The sequence below is a fragment of the Poecilia mexicana genome, unplaced genomic scaffold (genome assembly GCF_051168715.1).
Source record: "Poecilia mexicana isolate PSO_F unplaced genomic scaffold, ASM5116871v1 scaffold_20, whole genome shotgun sequence".
Lineage (NCBI taxonomy): Eukaryota > Metazoa > Chordata > Actinopteri > Cyprinodontiformes > Poeciliidae > Poecilia > Poecilia mexicana.
Window position 1 is genome coordinate 19,424,078 of NW_028263389.1, and position 20,527 is coordinate 19,444,604.

Consider the following 20,527-nt stretch of genomic DNA (forward strand, 5'->3'; position numbering starts at 1 on the left):
ATAAAAAATGAATCAGTCAAAAGAAAAACTTTTTTTTTGTTATGTTAACTTTACTGATTCCTGACGTATGCGTCATGTTTGTTAAAGAAGAGCTTACATTTAATACTTGGATTTTAACACACCTCAGTGCTTACTCGACTGTCCTTGTTTTGGGTAGAACCAGCATCAAGGTGGTTTCATTGGATACCCTGCAGGCCTTATTATGAAACATTATGAGTTCATCCTTACAGTCTTTCCAGCCCTGCCATTGGTCCATCGCTGATAGTTTGCAGCAGATTAGCCATTAGACTGAGTTTGTCTTAGTGTAGCTGACACAAGGTGGCTCAAGAAACAGTTAATTGGTTTGTTCACTTGAGAGCTGATTGGAGTTTAACTTTAAGAACGCAGAACCTGCTTCTACAACAGGGGTCCCCAAACTACGGCCCGCCCCGCCTCCTCATATATATGTCCCACCAGGGGGGCTCTTGAGCAGATATGAAACTTAGTTTCCCTCAATGGAATATATACTAGTCAGTACCAGTCACCGTTTCGCTCACGGTTTTTTTCCATTGGCATTCTGGGTAAAAATCTATCTAGAAATGGGAATATGTCGTCGGCAGTAATCCAATTCCCCCGCCCCAACAAAACTTTTCTAAGGTTTCTGTCTCGAAAACTAAGACCGGCCCCCGACCAGAAAAGGGAACAGTTATGTGGCCCTCGCAGGAAAAAGTTTGGGGACCCCTGTCCTACACTTTTTGCTTTGTAAGTTTAAATAATTATTAAAATAGCTTAAGCACAGAATCAGCTTTTATTTATAAGAATCCAAAAATCAAGAAGTTTCAGCGAAGCTATGCTAGTGTCCTCTCAGTTAAAGTTAGTTTTAGTAATAATTCTGCATTTCATTTGTGTTGGAAGTCAGAACTCAAATCTGGTAATAATATTAGACCAAAGTTGTAAGCACTTTTCTAGTTTAAAGTCAGAAAAACAGAGGAATTTCCTATCTGTTGTGTTAGCTTCTGTTAGCATAACAAGCTAGGTTGTACATTTCCTCTACTTTATGTATTCAAGGACTAACGCGACGTGGTCACAAATACATTTATCGTAGCTTTGTGTGCCTCTTGTTGAATGGGATACAAACTGACAGAAGTGCAAATAAATTGTTTATGCTTGTAATGCTTAGACATGGCAGCCATTTTGGATATCAAACTTGAGGCTGCATGGCCTTTAGCAGTCAGAACTCTTGCTTTCAGAAATGCTTAATTTAATTTGATCCAAATTGACATAACATTGCACAGTTGCTACAGATTCATTCATTGTATTGCCATGAAAAGTTGAAGAAAAGTACTATGAGGTAATCAGAATACTGGTCAGAAAGGACCAGAAGCTTCTGTTAAGTTTTACATTTTCTAATGCAGAGAATAAGGAAGCTTTGTAATTTGAGAAGCTAGTTTACTTTTTTATGCTAAACCGAGACAAGCTAAGTTAGCTTAGCCTCTTGGCATTAGCTGTACATAGAGGCCAAAGAAAATGAGCAACTGTTGTTCCACTTTCAAACTAGCCTACGTTAAGCAGGGAATAAAATAAGGTTTGATCAATGGAATAAAATGGTGTTTATTTGTGGAAATTATGATTCAAATGCTACTGACATTTTTGCGGCACAGCAAGCATGTTATGGCTGTTGAAGAGACAAAAAAATGAAACAAAGATGAAGGGGTAATGGAGACGTCACCAAGAGGCTTTAACGAAGTGGGTAGGAAGTTGGATGAATAGGATTTGGAGGGGTGACAAATTGAACAGGGGATTAGGTGTGTGTGAGTGAGCTACACCAGCTGGCAGAGTCCTCCCCATTAAGAAGGAAAGCTTGTGTGTGTGTGTGTGTGTGTGTGTGTGTGTGTGTGTGTGTGTGTGTGTGTGTGTGTGTGTGTGTGTGTGTGTGTGTGCGCGCGCGTGTGTGTGCGCGTGTGTGTGAGGTGCACACTTCATCTGTTATGATTATAAATCCTCTTCAGATGATCCCCCCTCAAAGCATATGTACATTTCTAGAGCTAAGATATACTTAACACCGATGCCAAGAGGTACAAACAAAACAGCAGTTTCATTTTTAATGTTGCAAACAATCCATGATCTCTAACACTGCACCACAAATAAATTCAGTTAGTTTATCTATATCACCTCATTTCTGTTACTGCTCATATTAATTTTCCATCAGATAATAATGAAGAAAATGCTGCTACGTCTCTGTATCCATCTGCCAGTCTCCATGGTGTGAAATTGATGTTTTTTGGTCAAATCTGCTTCCAAACCATTTATTCCATCTTACTCCTGTGGCCTAATTAGACTTTTTAATGGAACTGGCCTGTAATTAATGTTATTAGTTCCATCTGTGCCTGTCATCCTCCTGACAGTCCACATTTCATTTTCAAAATACATGTTTTAGTCTTTTTGATTGTCTCCTTTTTTAATACAGCCTTTTCAAAGCAAGAGCTGACATGTTTATAACTTCTCTGCTCCATGAACTCAAAATCAATATCTGGCAATTAAAAAAAAAGTTTTTGATTTTTTGATTTTTTTTTTTTATGTGTGTGCAAAACTTTAACATCCGCAATAGGATTTAAAATACGTCCCGTTATCAGCCTGGCTTGTATTTTATAGCTCTACAAAACAAAGCCAAACTGTCTAAGAAACAAAAACTTGTTGGACATTTTTTTCCAGATAAGGTAAACACTTGGCGTTAGCAATTGCCTCTTCACAGTAAGATAGACTATCCAGGATTGATAGGGTCTAATTACTCAAACCCCTTCAGAGCTGGTAGGAGTTTTTAGTCCAGACCAACAATGTATTCTGATGTTTATAAAGACGAGATTTTAGCGTTTAATCCATACAAGGTCAAAATAATACATATAGGTTAAAATATGAAGTTATCTAAATGTTTACAGGTGCTAATGAAGATCATAGTTTGTTTAAAGTTGACAAAATCAAGGAGTTATGATTGATTGAGCTAGTAGTTTCCCTTTTGCCATCATAACATGTGATTTCTTTGCATTCATGAAATTCTCAGAAGCCAAGAGTCCAAGAAGTCAGGATCCAAAGAGACGATGAGATTTACACAGGTTTTAAAGTCTTTTGAAAGAATGTCTGCAGATTCCAAGATTATCAGTTCAAACAGCCGAAAAACTGAAACACTTTGTTAAAGTTTGGTTATAGACTAAAACAAGCGTGGAAATCAAGTCGATTTTGTAAGCTGTAGCTACTCCACAAATCAGCTTTTCTTTGTGTTTGAGATCATTGACCTGTCATCCAAGTTTTTACTGGTCAAACTGTCACAATCAGGGAAAGAGATTCAGATGTCCTGAAAGAACCCTGGAATCACCAAGGCTCAATCAAAACTGGACTGGACCCTGCTGGAACAGTCAATTTCCACAATGAAGCTCATTTGGTTACATCTTGGGCAAAGTCAAAGACTGGAAGACCCAGAAAGATGGAGCTGCCCAATGAGAGAAGCCAAATACCCTCTGGAAAAAAGTGTGTTGGTCAAAGGAGACAAAGCTTGTGGAGTCTGGCCACAATTACAAGAATGTTTGTTAAAGTGAAGATCATAAAACACTAACAACTATCAGACTTGGTGGTGACATAAAGTGAACCAAGTAATAAAGGAATATTGCCTCAAAATTGTGTTCCAACAGGAAAATAATCCCAATTGCGGAGTATGCTTCAATGTTGGGTCAGTGACTCCCTAAAACAACCAGGGGCCTCAAATAAAACCAGAAAAAGTTACGCCAGAAGCTTGTTGATGGCGACAAGAGTCCTGTATTGAGATGCGACTGTCTAACAGAAATTTAATCAGACATTAGTGAGGATAGTGTTCGATCCGCCCCCTCTGTGGATTAGACAAAGTTTGTTATAAATCCAAACTTATGCATCGAGTTCTTGCTCTTAAAGCTAATTGTAGTTGCGTGTGGCTTAATCATTGAAGCCTTGGAAAACCGATGGATGTGCTGTAAATCTAGTTACAGATTTACATCTTTGACTTTGCTTTTCTTCTGTGAAATCCCTACTGTTCAGGTTGGGATTTCACAATTACTGAGAGTACCATTAAACTCAGTCCCATTTTCATAAAATAAAGCATCAGTGCACATCTGCTTTAACTGCACTCAGCTCAAATACAGGGATCCTTTTGAATCATGCGTGCCTGGACAGCAGTGACTTTTACTAATGTCGTCCAATCAACAAGCCAATTACACCACAAAGGCCACTTGTAAAAACACAGCTTGCCATTGAGTGATGAGGGGGGATTAATCCCTGCAGAAAAACTGCCTTTCAGAAACCCCCCTTTGTTTCCTTGCATTGATTTTCTTGTAACAATAGGACAGTCAATAACAAATTTAGGTTTTACCAGTTCTCATTTAAAGCAGGGCGTGAAGCGAAGAAGCGCTTGATTTAACAAAGAAAACCTCTTGAATCTCACAAGGTCGAGTTTTGTTACAGCATTGATTCAGAAGGTCCACCATCTGAAAGGCAGACTTACCAACACATTGGCAAGCTTGACCATAGGTTAGCATTTAGGATGTGCTAAACCCTCAAATACCTGAAGATGTAAAGGTTTTTGTGAAGTTCATCAACTGAAGATTAAGCAAGGGTGAAAAAGTAAGGTAAGCAAGGTAAATTCCATTTTTAAAGATTAAAAGTACTTGTTTAATGAACAGTATTTTTGCTCTTCCTGGTGGGAACCTACCTACTTGGACAGTCAAAGACTCTCTTTGTGATGTAACACCCTTGTATATGCTTTTGCATGCGTACATGCACAGACACCCAAACACCCGTCCCCCTTTCTTTGAGTCCCCCCATGCTGTGGCTTTGAGAGGCTTTCTGTTGCAGGGATATGAAGAGGAGGGAGGCGGTGAGGCAGGTGCTGTCGGGGAACAGTGGACCACTTGTGATCCCTGCTGAGAGTCTCTCCACACTCATTTGTATCGCTCCCTCCCACCTCAAAATTCATCACAAATAAGCGTGTGTGATTCCCCGTCTCTCATCAATTTCTCCTGTTGGGATAAATGAAAAAAGGCTGCCAGTTTAATTTCGATGTAAATTTGAATTTAGATGCAGTGAAATGTCACACACCCCAAAACGTGCAGCTCCATTTGATCTTTGATTAGACAATTTATCCACCCAAAGCCATTTGTGCAACAAGTTTAATGATTATAGGTTTTAGCCCTTGACATGGAAACACTATTAAAGCCAGGAGGGAGTAAAAACCCTGTCAAACAAGATGCTTTCTTTATTGTTCTCCATCTAACAAGAGGTTCTCGTCCATCATTATGGACATCAGCCAATAAGTCTGTTAAATCCATTGTTGTGCTTCTGAGAGTTTCCAGTAATGGGATCTGGAAGAGCTAGTCAATTATTGGTCCCAACCAGTCCAAGGCCCTCTAGGCACAAACAAGAACCTATCACCTCTCAGCTCTGCTTTTTTAAATCAATTTGAAGATATGCAGCCATTGTAAGTCTTTTCTCTTTAGGTCGCACCATAAAATTTTAATATAAAGATTGGTCTTTTAAATGGCAAACCTAGATTTTACTTTAAGTCGCATTTTGTCAAGTGGGTTAGCATCCATTTGGTGCGTATGAATTAAGGTTGATATAAATATCCTGTGGCAGTTTGCAGCATTTAGTACGCCCAAAACAAAGCTTGTTGTACTCAGGGAACTAAAATGTGACCCAAATGACAGCGGTTGAAAAAGCACCGAAATCAAGATCCTCTCATGTCCATTTCATGATTTAAAGCCAGTGTTGTACACCATTATTCACATAAAGGACAGCTGATGAACAGAACTTGAATCCACTGGTAAAGGAGGTCAGAATGAGGTCAACATGCCTCCATAGAGAAAAAGAAACTGAAATGACTAAATATTGTTGACAAATTTCATTTCAATCAGCTAAAGATGGTTTTAGAGATGTTTTATTAAAGATCAAGATAACCTGTTTGTTTAAATTAATGATAAAAACTGGCTCTGGATGGATGGATGGATGGATGGATGTACAGGATGAGCCTTGGATGAATGCAACAATGGAGACAGAAGAATGGAGAAGTGGAGAAAACTACCAGGAATTGGTACTTAATGTTTGCTGGAAAACAAATTAACTGAAATTCATCAAAAATCACTTCAAATTTTTTTAAATTCAGATGTAAATAATGTTTCCTTAGTAGTCAAGAGGAGGGAAACCAGGCTCCGCCCATTCTCATTAACCAAACACACAAAGTGGATTGGATTTTCACCACATCCAACACTTGAAATGACTCATACATACAACATGAAGGTCGCATTATGGAGGAGAAGAAAATTATAAATGAAGCTGAGGCGAATTTAAAGTGCATATTCATGAATAGATTCCCTGACAGGCCTCGCCTTGAGCACACACACACACACACACACACCTATACGGGTTTATATGTATTAGCAGGACAATTTTTTCAAACCAGTTTTTTGCAACATTAAACGGACACCCCTTTCCACTTATGCTAGAAAGACGTAGTAAGTTGTCAAAAATCTTGTTTGAGCTACACAACATAGATCTCACTTAAAAATTTAGATACACACATCAGAACTCAAAATATGAGAACCTGATGCAATGCTGTATTAAAAGGACAAAAGATAATGAGGTGCTTGGCTCCGCCCATGACACCAACAGTAATTATCAGGGCCAATTTTATTTATCAGGACCACAGCATACACATACAAAAAACATACAATTTATGTGCATTAAGAAGTCCAAACATGGAAATATGGACTATAACTGGTCCATATTTCTGTGCAGTGCATCTGTCATCCCATGAGATGTCTGAATCATCTAGGGAATCAGGAACATACTCCTCTTCTGATGTCACCTCACTTGAACTTTGTTCTGGACAGACCTGTTGATTAAAAACATATTTTGTATACATTGAAAGCATTTCAGCAAGAATATTTCGGTAACACTTTATTTGAAGGGGGGTGAATAAGACTGTCATGACACTGTCATAAACATGACAACACATGTCATGAACATGAATAAGCCTTCATGAATATTTATGACTGTTGTCATAAAGCGTCATTCGGTAAATTATGACACTTTTAATACAAAGTTGACATTATTCAAAATGTCTTTGTTATGACAACTTGACATTAACTAAGAAATCATTACTGTTTAAACTTACCTTTAATAACATGAAGATACCTAATTTTTAAAGTGTAATCAGTAATTCTTTGATAACAAATTTATATCAGTATATGAATACTGAATGATTGTTTCTAAAAAAAAAATTAAAATAAACAATGTCTACCTAATGTATGAACCTGTCAAGTTGAGTATTACACAGGATCCATGTGTCTGTGTGCATCTAAATTTAACTTTCATTCTTTTCTACCTCTAATTTCAAAACTCAGTCTTACACATTTCTACATCTTACATGATAAGTATTATACAAGACCTGTGTGTTTGAAGAGTACTTCATATTATTTTAGTGACTTTATATAAGAATCTAAGTTGGTTGTTGGAGAGCAAAATTACCTCAGGAGGGTTGGTTGAACAGGATCCGCATACATCCATGTCACCAACCTGACACAGTTCATCTTTGGAAATTTGAAATGTAAAGAACACTCAATAAATGTGAGTTTGTTGAAAATGTAGAAAACAGTCCTCCCTATTTCTGCACCTTACATTTTGAGTATTACACAGGACCTGTGTGTATGTGCGTTTCTAAGTGTAATTTTCTATCTTTTCTACTAGTAATGTCAAAACTCAGTTTTCCAAATTTCTGCAACTTACATGATGAGCATTACAAAAGACCTGTGTGTATGTGCCCTCCTAAATGTGACTTTCATTCTTCTTTACTTGTAATTTCAATACTCAGTCCTCCCTATTCCTGCACCTTACATTTTGAGTATTACACAGGACTTGTGTGTATGTGCGCTTCTAAAAGTAATTTTCATTCTTTTCTACCTGTAATTTCAAAACTCAGTTTTTGAAATTTCTGCAACATACCTGATGAGCATTACACAAGACCTTTTTGTATGCATGCTTCTCAATGTACCTTTCATTCTTCTGTACTAGTAATTTCAAAACTCAGTCCTCCTTATTCCTGCACCTTACATTTTGAGTATTACACAGGACTTGTGTGTATGTGCGCTTCTAAAAGTAATTTTCATTCTTTTCTACCTGTAATTTCAAAACTCAGTTTTTGAAATTTCTGCAACATACCTGATGAGCATTACACAAGACCTTTTTGTATGCATGCTTCTCAATGTACCTTTCATTCTTCTGTACTAGTAATTTCAAAACTCAGTCCTCCTTATTCCTGCACCTTACATTTTGAGTATTACACAGGACCTGTGTGTATGTGCGCTTCTAAATGTAGCTTTCATTCTTTTATATGTGTAATTTCAAACCTCAGTTCCCCCCTTTTATGCAGCTTACATATCAAGTGTTACACAAGACTTGTGTGTTTGAACAGTACTTAATATCATATCAAAAACTCTATTTTAGAAAATAAGTTGGTCGTTGGAGACCAAAATTACCTCATGAGGGTTGGTTGAACAGGATCCGCATGAATTCACGTCACCAACCTGACACGGTTCATCTTTGGAAATCTGAAATGTAAAGAACACTTACTGAATATGAGTTTGTTCCCAATTTAGAAAACAGTCCTCCCTATTCCTGCCCATTACATTTTGAGTATTACACAGGACCTGTGTGTATGAGCGCTTCTTTATGCAACTTTCATTCTTCTGTACTTGTAATTTCAAAACATAGTCCTCCTTATTCCTTCCCCTTACATTTTGAGTATTACACAGGACCTGTGTGTATGAGCGCTTCTAAATGTAACTTTCATTCTTTTGTACATGTAATTTCAAAACTCAGTCCTCCCTTTTTATGTGGCTTACATATCAAGTATTACACAAGACCTGTGTGTTTGAACCGTACTTAACAGTCATCCCCAACCACAGGACCGCGGAGTAGTACGAGTCTGTGGACCAATTGGTACTGGGTCGCACAAGAAAAATATTTACATGTTACGTATTGTCTGAGTCTGGAGGATCCATTATTTTGAAAACCCTTTAACTGGATTCTCTCGGTTACGTCTTGTGCGGCAACATTGAGCCCACAATGAGTAAGAAAGCGATGTCTTTGGAAAGTTTCTTTGGAAAAGCGGAGAAAGACCACAGACAGGAGAGTGGATTTATCCTGAACCTGTAGGTGACTCCCATGTTCCAAGCCCACTCTGCATAATATGCACTGGCTTACTAATGAGGCAATGAAGCTTCAAACTGCTTTGCCATTACACACCAAGCACCCTCTGCATTGGGTGTCATCGTTTCCCAGGTGGGATCATCTCATTGCAGAGAAACAAGCTCAGGACTCCCATTAATTTATAGTTGTGAGTTAAAATTTTCATGAAAATAAATGTTCGTTTTTGTGGCATATTCAAATCTTATTTTGAAGGGATGTGTGAACGTTGCCAGAGCGACCAGAGTCTGAGAGCATTATGGCAGTTATCGAGACGAGAGAAATAGAGCTTGTAAGTCTTAAGTCTGGTTCACACGGCATGATTTTAGGATTCAGACAATTTTCCAAACTTCTGTGACCACAGAGCTGATAAAAGTACAACAGGTTCGTGTGTCCAGCCACATAACAGGAGCAAATCTTGCCATGTGAGCAGGCTTTAGTACAAAATAATGTCACGTTAATTTAATGGATAGCTGAAAAGTTACCGGGTTTATCAACTGTGGTAGCAATTTTGCTCCAACTCCACTCCTCATCATTTCTATGGATATTCTTTGTACGAAATGCTGAATAAACATTCATGCCATTTCCACATATCTTCGATGTCCACCGGACTCATTTGTGCATGTCTGCTCAGCTCTTTGGGATTCCCCTCCATGAGCTACGTCACCGCGCTTTCTGATTGGCTACCTGTCAAGTTCAACAGGTTGAGTTCTAGCTCCCAATCAAGTAAAAACCCTACAAGTTGCTAGAATATGCCTGATTTTAGATCAGAGCAGTCCCAATGTTCCAACGACTGGATGCGATCATGCCACAGATGGCAGGATGAACAGTTACAATTATCGTGAGCAACGTTCTAAGATTGCTGTAAGGGGAAATTAAGGGTAAAAAAAGAACCCGAGCCTCAGAAAAATTGCCAAGTCTTGACCGGTCCGCGGTGATAAAAAGGTTGGGGACCACTGGTACTCAATATAATTTCAAAGACTTTATCTTAGAAAATAAGTTGGTCGTTGGAGACCAAAATTACCTCTGGAGGGTTGGTTGAAATCTGAAATGTAAAGAACACTCACTAAATGTGAGTTTGTTCCCAATGTAGAAAGCAGTCCTCCCTATTCCTGCAGCTTACATATTGAGTATTACACAGGACCTGTGTGTATGCGTGCTTCTCAATGTAACTTTCATTCTTCTGTACTTGTAATTTCAAAACTAAGTCCTCCCTATTCCTGCACATTACATTTTGAGTATTACACAGGACCTGTGTGTATGCATGCTTTTCAATGTAACTTTCATTCTGCTGTACTTGTAATTTCAAAACTCAGTCCTCCCTATTCCTGCACCTTACATTTTGAGTATTACACAGGACCTGTGTGTATGCATGCTTTTCAATGTAACTTTCATTCTGCTGTACTTGTAATTTCAAAACTCAGTCCTCCCTATTCCTGCACCTTACATTTTGAGTATTACACAGGACCTGTGTGTATGCGTGCTTCTCAATGTAACTTTCATTCTTCTGTACTTGTAATTTCAAAACTCAGTCCTCCTTATTCCTGCACCTTACATTTTGAGTATTACACAGAACCTGTGTGTATGCGTGCTTCTCAATGTAACTTTCATTCTTCTGTACTTGTAATTTCAAAACTCAGTCCTCCTTATTCCTGCACCTTACATTTTGAGTATTACACAGGACCTGTGTGTATGTGCGCTTCTCAATGTAACTTTCAGTCTTCTATACTTGTAATTTCAAAAGCCAGTCCTCCACTTTTATGCAGCCAACATATGTAGGATTATACAACACATGTGTGTTTGAACAGTACTTCATATCATTTCAATTACTTTATTTTAGAGAAAAAGTTGGTCGTTGGAGACCAAAATGTGCACTTCTAAATGTAATTTTCATTCTTCTATACTTGTAATTTGAAAACTCAGTCCTCCCTTTTTATGCAACCAACAAATCTAGTACTACACAACACCTATGTGTTTGTACTCTACGTAATGTCATTTCAATTACTTTAATTTAGAGAATAAGTTGGTCATTGGAGACCAAAATTACCTCAGGAGGGTTGGTTGAACAGAATCCACATGCATCCATGTCACCAGCCTGACACAGTTCATCTTTGGAAATCTGAAATGTAAAGAACACTCACTAAATGTTTGTTCCCAATATAGAAAACAGTCCTCCCTATTCCTGCACCTTACATTTTGAGTATTACACAGAACCTGTGTGTATGCGTGCTTCTCAATGTAACTTTCATTCTTCTGTACTTGTAATTTCAAAACTCAGTCCTCCTTATTCCTGCACCTTACATTTTGAGTATTACACAGGACCTGTGTGTATGTGCGCTTCTAAATGTAATTTTCATTCTTCTATACTTGTAATTTCAAAACGCAGTCCTCCCTTTTTATGCAGCTAACATATCTAATATTACACAACACATGTGTGTTTGAACAATACTTAATATCATTTCAATTACTTTATTTTAGAGAGTAAGTTGGTCATTGGAGACCAAAATTACCTCTGGAGGGTTGGTTGAACAGGATCCGCATGCGTCCACATCACCAACCTGACAGTTCATCTTTGGAAATCTGAAATGAAGGGATGTACACTGAATGAGTCCATACTTCTCAATAGAAAAATGAAGTCCACCTACTGTATGTGCTTGTCCACTTCTTGTTTTCAACTATAATGAAACCCTGTACTACAACTTGACATATCCTTCAAATATGTCTTCAGTGCTACTTGAATGATTTTTGATAGTATTTTCACACTTATAAGCACCTTTCTTCTCCATGGCCAGTCAAAATCACCATAATTATAAGTGATTTCTTCCCCTGGACCAATATATTTGAGTGCAAATAAACAGATGAGGTCTTCCATCCACTCTTTTAACTTTCATTTTGCTGTTTGGGTTCATCTGATCATTTACCAGCCTCCCCAATCATCCATCCTCTCTGGCAACATCAACACTAAAATATTAAGTATGAAAATAAGAATAATTATACCATGCAAGGGAAAGGATTTTGCATATTTGGTGTTTGCATGTCAGAAGGATATTCCTCTACCAACTAAAACTACTTTTACTGATGAAGCTGAAAATGTTTACATCACTGTATTTAGATGTAAAATAAAAACACAACAACCTTGAAACAGTCGCATACCAAAGCTTTTGTCCATTGAAGTTGAAATCAAACATAAGAACCTCGAGTGTATCATGGTAAACTTTCAGTCGGTTTTCTTGTTCCTTTCTACTTATGACTTCTCTGTACTCAATAAGGAAATCTGCTTTTTGAACACACCCCAACCTGTAGGTACACATAATAAGTAGGATAAACTTTAAACAATGCAGATATATCAAATAGTAGCAATTGAAATTAACATTTTTCAAAATCAGTTAATTGATCTAATTGGATGTCTTTCTGTGGTTACTTAAACATTTTTTGTCAACTGAATGCAACTCATTATTTTGTACTTGTAATTTCAAAACTCAGTCCTCCATATATTTGTTGAGGACAGTTACAAGTACCTGGGAATACCACAAGCAAATGGCAACCTCGATGAGGTCACAAGGAAAGGAGCCACAGTCAAATACCTCCAATGAATAAGGCAAGTCCTGAGAAGCCAGCTCAATGGCAAGAACAAGATCCATGCAATAAACACCTATGCCTTACCAGTAATCAGATACCCTGCTGGAATAATTAGCTGGCCAATGGAAGAGATAAAGGCCACGGATATTAAGACTTGGAAGCTACTAACCATGCATGGAGGGTTCCACCCCAAATCAAGCACCCTGAGACTGTACACAAGCCGTAAGGAAGGAGGCAGAGGACTAGCAAGTGTGAGAGCCACTGTCCAGGATGAAACATCCAAGATCCATAAATACATCAAGGACAAAGCCTCAACAGACGATGTGCTCAGCGAATGTCTCAGGCAATGGGGAACAGGGGACGAGGTGCTAGAGGTACCATCATGGGAGGACAAGCCCCTACATGGGATGTACCACCGACAAATAACTGAAGTGGCTGATATCAGGAAATCCTACCAATGGCTGGAAAAAGCTGGACTCAAGGACAGCACAGAGGCCCTCATCCTGGCTGCCCAGGAACAGGCCCTAAACACCAGAGCAATAGAGGCTCAGATCTACCACACCAGACAAGACCCAAGGTGTAGGTTGTGCAAGGAGGCCCCTGAGACAGTCCAGGACATAACAGCAGGGTGCAAGATGCTGGCAGGGAAAGCATACATGTAACGACATAACCAAGTGGCGAGCATAGTGTACAGAAACATCTGTGCAGAATATGGACTGGAAGCCCCAAGATCGAAGTGGGGAACACCCCCAAAGGTGGTGGAGAATGACCGAGCTAAGATCTTGCGGGACTTCCAGAACCAGATAGACAAGATGGTAATGGAGAACCAACCGGACATTGTGGTGGTGGATAAAGAACAGAGGAAAGTTGTTGTGGTGGATGTAGCAATACCAAGTGACTACAACATCAGGAAAAAGGAGCATGAGAAACTGGAGAAATACCAGGGCCTCAGAGAGGAACTGGAAAAGACCTGGAAGGTGAAGACCACAGTGGTGCCTGTGGTCATCGGGGCCCTCGGGGCAGTCACCCCCAAACTGGAGCAGTGGCTAAAACAGATCCCAGGAACAACATCAGACAGCTCAGTCCAGAAATGTCCAGTTCTAGGCACAGCCAAGATACTGCGCAGAACCCTCAAGCTCCCAGGTCTCTGGTAGAGGACCCAAGCTCAGAGGATGAAAGAGACCACCCACGGACGATGAGAAGGATATATATATATATATATATATCCATGTTTTCATGGATATATGGATATATATATGGATATATGTGCCTTACCAGTAATCAGATACCCTGCCGGAATAATTAGCTGGCCAATGGAAGAGATGAAGGCCACAGATGTTAAGACTTGGAAGCTACTAACCATGCATGGAGGGTTCCACCCCAAATCCAGCACCCTGAGACTGTACACAAGCCGTAAGGAAGGAGGCAGAGGACTAGTGAGTGTGAGAACCACTGTCCAGGATGAAACATCCAAGATCCATAAATACATCAGGGAAAAAGCCTCAACGGACGATGTGCTCAGCGAATGTCTCAGGCAATGGGGAACAGAGGACGAGGTGCTGGAGGAACCATCATGGGAGGACAGGCCCCTACATGGGATGTACCACCGACAAATAACTGAAGTGGCTGATATCAGGAAATCCTACCAATGGCTGGAAAAAGCTGGACTCAAGGACAGCACAGAGGCCCTCATCCTGGCTGCCCAGGAACAGGCCCTAAACACCAGGGCAATAGAGGCTCAGATCTACCACACCAGACAAGACCCAAGGTGTAGGTTGTGCAAGGAGGCCTCTGAGACAGTCCAGCACATAACAGCAGGGTGCAAGATGCTGGCAGGGAAAGCATACATGGAACGACATAACCAAGTGGCGGGCATAGTGTACAGAAACATCTGTTCAGACTGGAAGCCCCGAGATCGAAGTGTGGAACACCCCCAAAGGTGGTGGAGAATGACCGAGCTAAGATCCTGTGGGACTTCCAGATCCAGACAGACAAGATGGTAATGGCGAACCAACCGGACATTGTAGCGGTGGATAAAGAACAGAGGAAAGCCGTTGTGGTGGATGTAGCAATACCAAGTGACTACAACATCAGGAAAAAGGAGCATGAGAAACTGGAGAAATACCAGGGCCTCAGAGAGGAACTGGAAAAGACCTGGAAGGTGAAGACCACAGTGGTGCCAGTGGTCATCGGGGCCCTCGGGGCAGTCACCCCCAAACTGGAGCAGTGGCTAAAACAGATCCCAGGAACAACATCAGACATCTCAGTCCAGAAATGTGCAGTTCTAGGCACAGCCAAGATACTGCGCAGAACCCTCAAGCTCCCAGGCCTCTGGTAGAGGACCCAAGCTCAGAGGATGAAAGAGAGGGTGAGAAGGGAATTTTTTTTTTTAAATTTTATATACATACGCTTCTATTGTATTTTGAGCAGTTGCTTGTCTCCTTCGGAATAAGAAAGATGTTCTGATTATAATGATCATCGATCATGATCTATGCTAATAATGTGCAGTATAAAAATAGTTTAAAAGTGAAAAAGTAAAACAAAAGAAAAAAAATGATCATTTAATAAACTCTGGAATCCTGTGCATAATATAGTCACAACTCACCTTTAAATGAATTGAGGTATTTTACATCAAATCCTTCATCTTCACCTAAGGAGCAATAACTGGAATCATGTTTGCTCTCTGAGACCTTGTTATTGACATCTCCTGCAAAGATCAGAGAATACAACATGATACTGTACACCAGGGGTGTCAAACTCCAGGCCTCGAGGGCCAGGGTACTGCAACTTTTAGATGTTTGTCTGGTCTAAAACACCTTAAGTATATGACTGAATTAGCTTCTCAGTGCAATCAAGTTGATGACCACCCCATTTTATCCAGCCATGTGGCATCAGAAACACATCTAAAAGTTGCTGGACACCAGCCCTTAAGACCTTGAGTTTGACACCCCTGCTGTACACAATATGATTTGATGTTATTGTATGTGAAAATGTACTGAAGTACACAGTACTACATAATTGACTTTCTATTGACAGATTCTCAAAATCTTCAAATATTAAAACATTATCTTAATACTAATGATTATTACCTAGGATCATTTGTGCCTGTGAAATAATATCACTCACTGATATACAGAAAATGACCAAATACAGTTTTATCTAATTCTGGAGTGAGCCACCTTCCCTTTAAACTCTGGTACACTGACTAACATGGTTGGTAATTACTAGCTAAAATGCTGCAAATCAAATGCTTTGGTGTATCCAAGCATCAAGTAACCTACAACATTCAGCAAAATTACAAAACTATATGTACTTAAATGTCTTAAGAGATTCTGTATGAGTCTTACCTCTTTCTCCACGCAAAACAAATGAAACAAGTTCAATTAATACTAATGGCTTGCACCTGGACTTGACGGATTGTACCACGTTGACAGAGGAGGAGGGGTACAACAAAAGGATTATTCCATTTTGTTTCTGAAGCACACAAGGTCTGATTTTTTTCAGGAACAAGAAAATTTTGAGTAATATTTTGTAACTTTCATTCAATATTTCAAAGTTAAATAGTTTATCATACATTTTTCTTTAATTAAGAGGCAACAGTTAGATGGTATCTCCCACCAGCAATGTTGTCACTTCCTTTAATCATTTCTGTTCAATCAATTAATCATGTTTATTTGTATAGCACATTTCAGCAGCAGGGCAGTTCAAAACACTTTATATCATAAAAACAAAAACTGTTGTCTAATGGCAGACACAACACCTGCAGAAAAAGATTGGCTGATGTACCTGCCAATAGACAATTTAGACTACCTAGACAATCTGCATGTATGCAGAGTAGAGACATTGAGATAACGACAAAATATCAATCTTTAAATTTTTGTCTTAACAGTAACATAAATAATCATGATATTTTTGGCACTTTAAATATTTTTTAAATAAACGATTTTTATTTTTATATTTCTAATTCTGTATTACTCCATGACTGGTTATCCCTTCTTTCAAATTCAAAAATACTTCATTGATCCTTGGTCTTCACAGTATATTAGCAGTTCCCAAAGGTGTGCTTCTCTGTATCAAGAGGTCTGATCTATCTCCAGGTATTTGTTTGAGCCAGTCTTCCAGTTTAGGGGTCATTACCCCAAGGGTTTCAGTGACCACAAGCACTACTGTTGCTTTCACCTTCCACATTTTTTGTAATCTCCTAAGACCCAAACTCTCACATGGAGTGCATTATTAATTCATCTATGGGCTGATTGGGACCTAATGATTCCAAAAACAAAGAATTATTGTTTTACATGATATGTGGACAACATTTTTCTCAGAAAAATACTTATTCATTTTAAATCACCATGTTTAGCACCATGGTAAATATATGCAGTTGCTAACTTTTGTAAACTTACACAACAAAAGAAACACTGAACATCTTGAGTCTAACCTGTAATGTGTTATAATCTTCCACCACCACCAAGTCATAAAATAATGGCCTAACATGTGGACACCAGACCCCATCTAGAGCAAAATTTAGTATTGTGGACTAGACAGCCCAAAATAAGTCAACCACTCAAGTTCTAGGAGGATGATGGGGTTTTTTAGCCTTTGGTATTTCTCTAGTTTTTTTCTGTACCTTCTGTTCATTCAGGATAGCTACATCATAACAACTGCTTTGCTCTGCTGCTCAATGATCACCATGTTCAGTTGGTTTGCTTTTCCCATTTTGTCTTCCTGTATATGGAAGGCCCACAGGATCTTAGCTTGTTCGTTTTCTACCACTTTGTGTGGCATTTCCCATTTTAACGAGGTGTGTTCAAGGTTATATTCCCTTCAGATGTTTCTTCACACTATACTGGGTACTTGGTTGTGGCGGTTGTGGTTCTGTCATTGGACTTGCCTTACTATTTGTACAGTGGCTTTCTAAAGTATCCATAGCCCTTGAACTTGAATTTCCAGTTTTGTCACAACTGGAAATATATTTTCACAGAATTTTATGGGAAAGACAAACACAAAGTGGTATATACTTGTGAAGTAGAAACAAAACTAAACATGATTCATAACAGTTTTTACAAATAAAAGCTAAAAAGTGCGGTGTGCAAAAGTGTTCAGCCCCCTTTCCCTGAATGCAGCCAATTGCCTTCAGAAGTTGCCTGATGACTGCAAATGGTAAAAAAATTCAACTCCTCTATGACTGCCTCAAAAGTTGGCTAAGAGAATATTGGGGAACAAACAGCATCATGAAGTCCACGGAACACACCAGACAGGTCAGGGATAAAGTTGTGGAGAAGCTTAAAGCAGGCTTAGGCCATCTCACAGAGTACTGTTCCACGAATCATCTGGAAATGGAAAGAGCAAATCACACAGCTGTGAACCTACCAAGAAAAGGCCATCCACCTAAACTTACAGGCTGAACAAGAAGAGCACTGATCAGAGATACAGCCAAGAGGTTCTTGGTGGCTCTGGATGAAATGCAGAGATATTTCTGAAATGCAGTATAGTATAACTATTAGTCATGCACTGCAAAAATGTGGTTTTATGGAAGAGTGGCAATAGAAAAGCCATTGTATAAAGAAAACTATAAGAAGTCCCATTTGCAGTTTGCCAGAAGCCATATTGGGATACAGCAAAAACGATAAGACAAGACCAAAATTTAACTTTCTGGGAAAAATGCAGAGCACTATTTGTAGTGGAGAACAAACACTGCACATAACTCTGAACACACCTTCCCCACTGACAAAAATGGTGGTGGCAGCATCATGCTCTGAGGGTGCTTCTTTTCTTCAGGGACAGGGAAGATTGTTAGAGTTGATTGTAAGATGGATTGAGCCAAATACAGGGAAATCTTGGAAGAAAACCTGAACACTCCTGAACCTGGAGTCTGCAAAAGACTTGAGGCTGGGGCAGAGGTTCACCTTCCAGCAGGACAATTACCCTAAACATAAAGCCAGATCTACAATGGAATGGTATAAATAAAAACATATTTCTGTGTTAGAATGGCAAAGTCAAAGTCTAGACATAAACTCAGTGGAGAATCTTTGGCAAGATCTGAAAACTGCTGTCAAGTCAATTTTATTTGTATAGCACATTTCAGCTGCAAGGCAGTTCAAAGTGCTTTACATCAAAGGACTAAAAAGTGATAAAATTAACATACATTTACCGTAAAAAAAGAAAAACATAGAAATTAAATTCAAAGTAAAATCAAAATTAAAATCATATACATTAATTATATTGATACATGTACCAATGATTAAGATTTAGAAACAACTGTAAATTGTTGTTTTTTTGGGGGTGGGGGTGGGGGGTGTTGCCTTGATTTAAAGGAATTCAGCTGTGTTGCAGTTTTCTGTAAGTTTATTCAAGATTTATGGTGCACTGAAGCTAAGTTCTGCTTCAAAATGCTTGGTTCTGGTTCTGAGGATGCAGAGCAGACCAGAATCAACAAACTGTTAGCAGTAGTTTGGTGAAAAAAATGGCTCTCTTATGGTTTATATTTATTTTAATCCACACACTTATTCCACACACGTATTATTCATAATATTTTAAATAAAAAATATTTGATCAAAAATATATATTAATTTCTGTATATTTTTAGGTGCCACATACACCTTTTGTCCAATGTAAGGTTGGACAAAAGGTTGGGTTTAGGCATCCAACTAACCTTTATAAAATATTCAGTCTTATAGCACAGAGTAATCATATTTCCAACTCATCCCCAGTGTAAGAGTTGGCAATTTACACACAATTCATGTGTGTAAACAGCGACGTGAATTAGAAAGACACTGTAGTAATTAGCGGGACCTTCCGGCAGACAACCAATCAGAACAAGAGCTTGTGTGAATATTCATAAGGTCCTGCTATTACACAGAGTTGCCACCGGGGGCACTGTGGCGATACACAAATTATACACAAAATCTGGTTTATGTGTATTAAACGGACATCTCGTTTTTTTTGCATTTTTGGGGTTATTGGACCAATAGAAACCTTTCTACGCTTTTAGATTTTTGTCAAAATTAGCAGGACACCGCCCCTGTCCCGTTAATTCAAAATGTCCTGCTAGTGTTGCGTGTATTCTGACGAAATGTCCTGCTAAACCACATATACCAACGCACACACACACACACACACACACACACACACAGATCCGCCCTAAAGTGAAGGCCATCCCGCCACAGCCCCCCTCCTCCTCCTCATCTGAAGCGACCAGCCGCAATCTCTTTCTCATTGTCATCTCATTGTTGACACACTGTCATTGCAGGGTCTTGCTGCCAGGCAACAAAACCCGAGCAAGGTCCCCCCCCCCCAATCTTCTGTCAGGGAGAAGCTCCGCCCACTTGCGTCCCTGAAGAGATGACTGAAAGGTCACTTTAGTCTTCGTCTGGTCTGATAGAGAAAAGATTGTGTTTTCTGAACATCATTAAAATTCTGCATTTGTGCATCTGAGCTGGATTTTTCTGCATATTGCTTTTGGCACGCTTTAATTGGAGGTACGGCCACTAATCCATAATAATCCACTCGCTTTAATTCAGGCGGAATATGCTGCCGACTGCATTTCTTTATTGTTTTCTGAATAGTCAGGAGGGTCCTGTGAAGTGCTACTACTATTCAGCCCTTCCTTTTTGTTTCCAACTGGGTCATGGGCTCATATTTTTGCCCATCTTCTATATATGAAAACATATTACTCACCCACTTCAGGCGGACTACTCCTGAAAAGCTTCAC

At 39.2% G+C, this 20,527-nt stretch overlaps 2 long non-coding RNA genes across 4 annotated transcripts in view; both read right to left on the reverse strand.

The window, feature by feature from the left end:
• Positions 1 to 20,527, reverse strand: part of LOC148153444 (uncharacterized) — a 49,796-nt gene that overhangs the window by 28,148 nt on the left and 1,121 nt on the right. The window lies entirely within an intron of this gene.
• LOC148153445 (uncharacterized) lies at positions 6,855 to 19,941 on the reverse strand. 3 transcript variants are annotated; one of them, XR_015761592.1, is made up of 6 exons: positions 15,425 to 19,941; positions 11,751 to 11,820; positions 11,288 to 11,359; positions 8,532 to 8,603; positions 7,525 to 7,586; positions 6,855 to 6,889 (listed from the first exon to the last, which is right to left on the reverse strand). It is a non-coding gene; the product is annotated as an uncharacterized LOC148153445 (long non-coding RNA). The 3 variants fall into 3 exon arrangements; XR_015761591.1 differs by having other exon boundaries at positions 7,525 to 8,603; XR_015761590.1 differs by lacking the exon at positions 6,855 to 6,889 and having other exon boundaries at positions 6,954 to 8,603.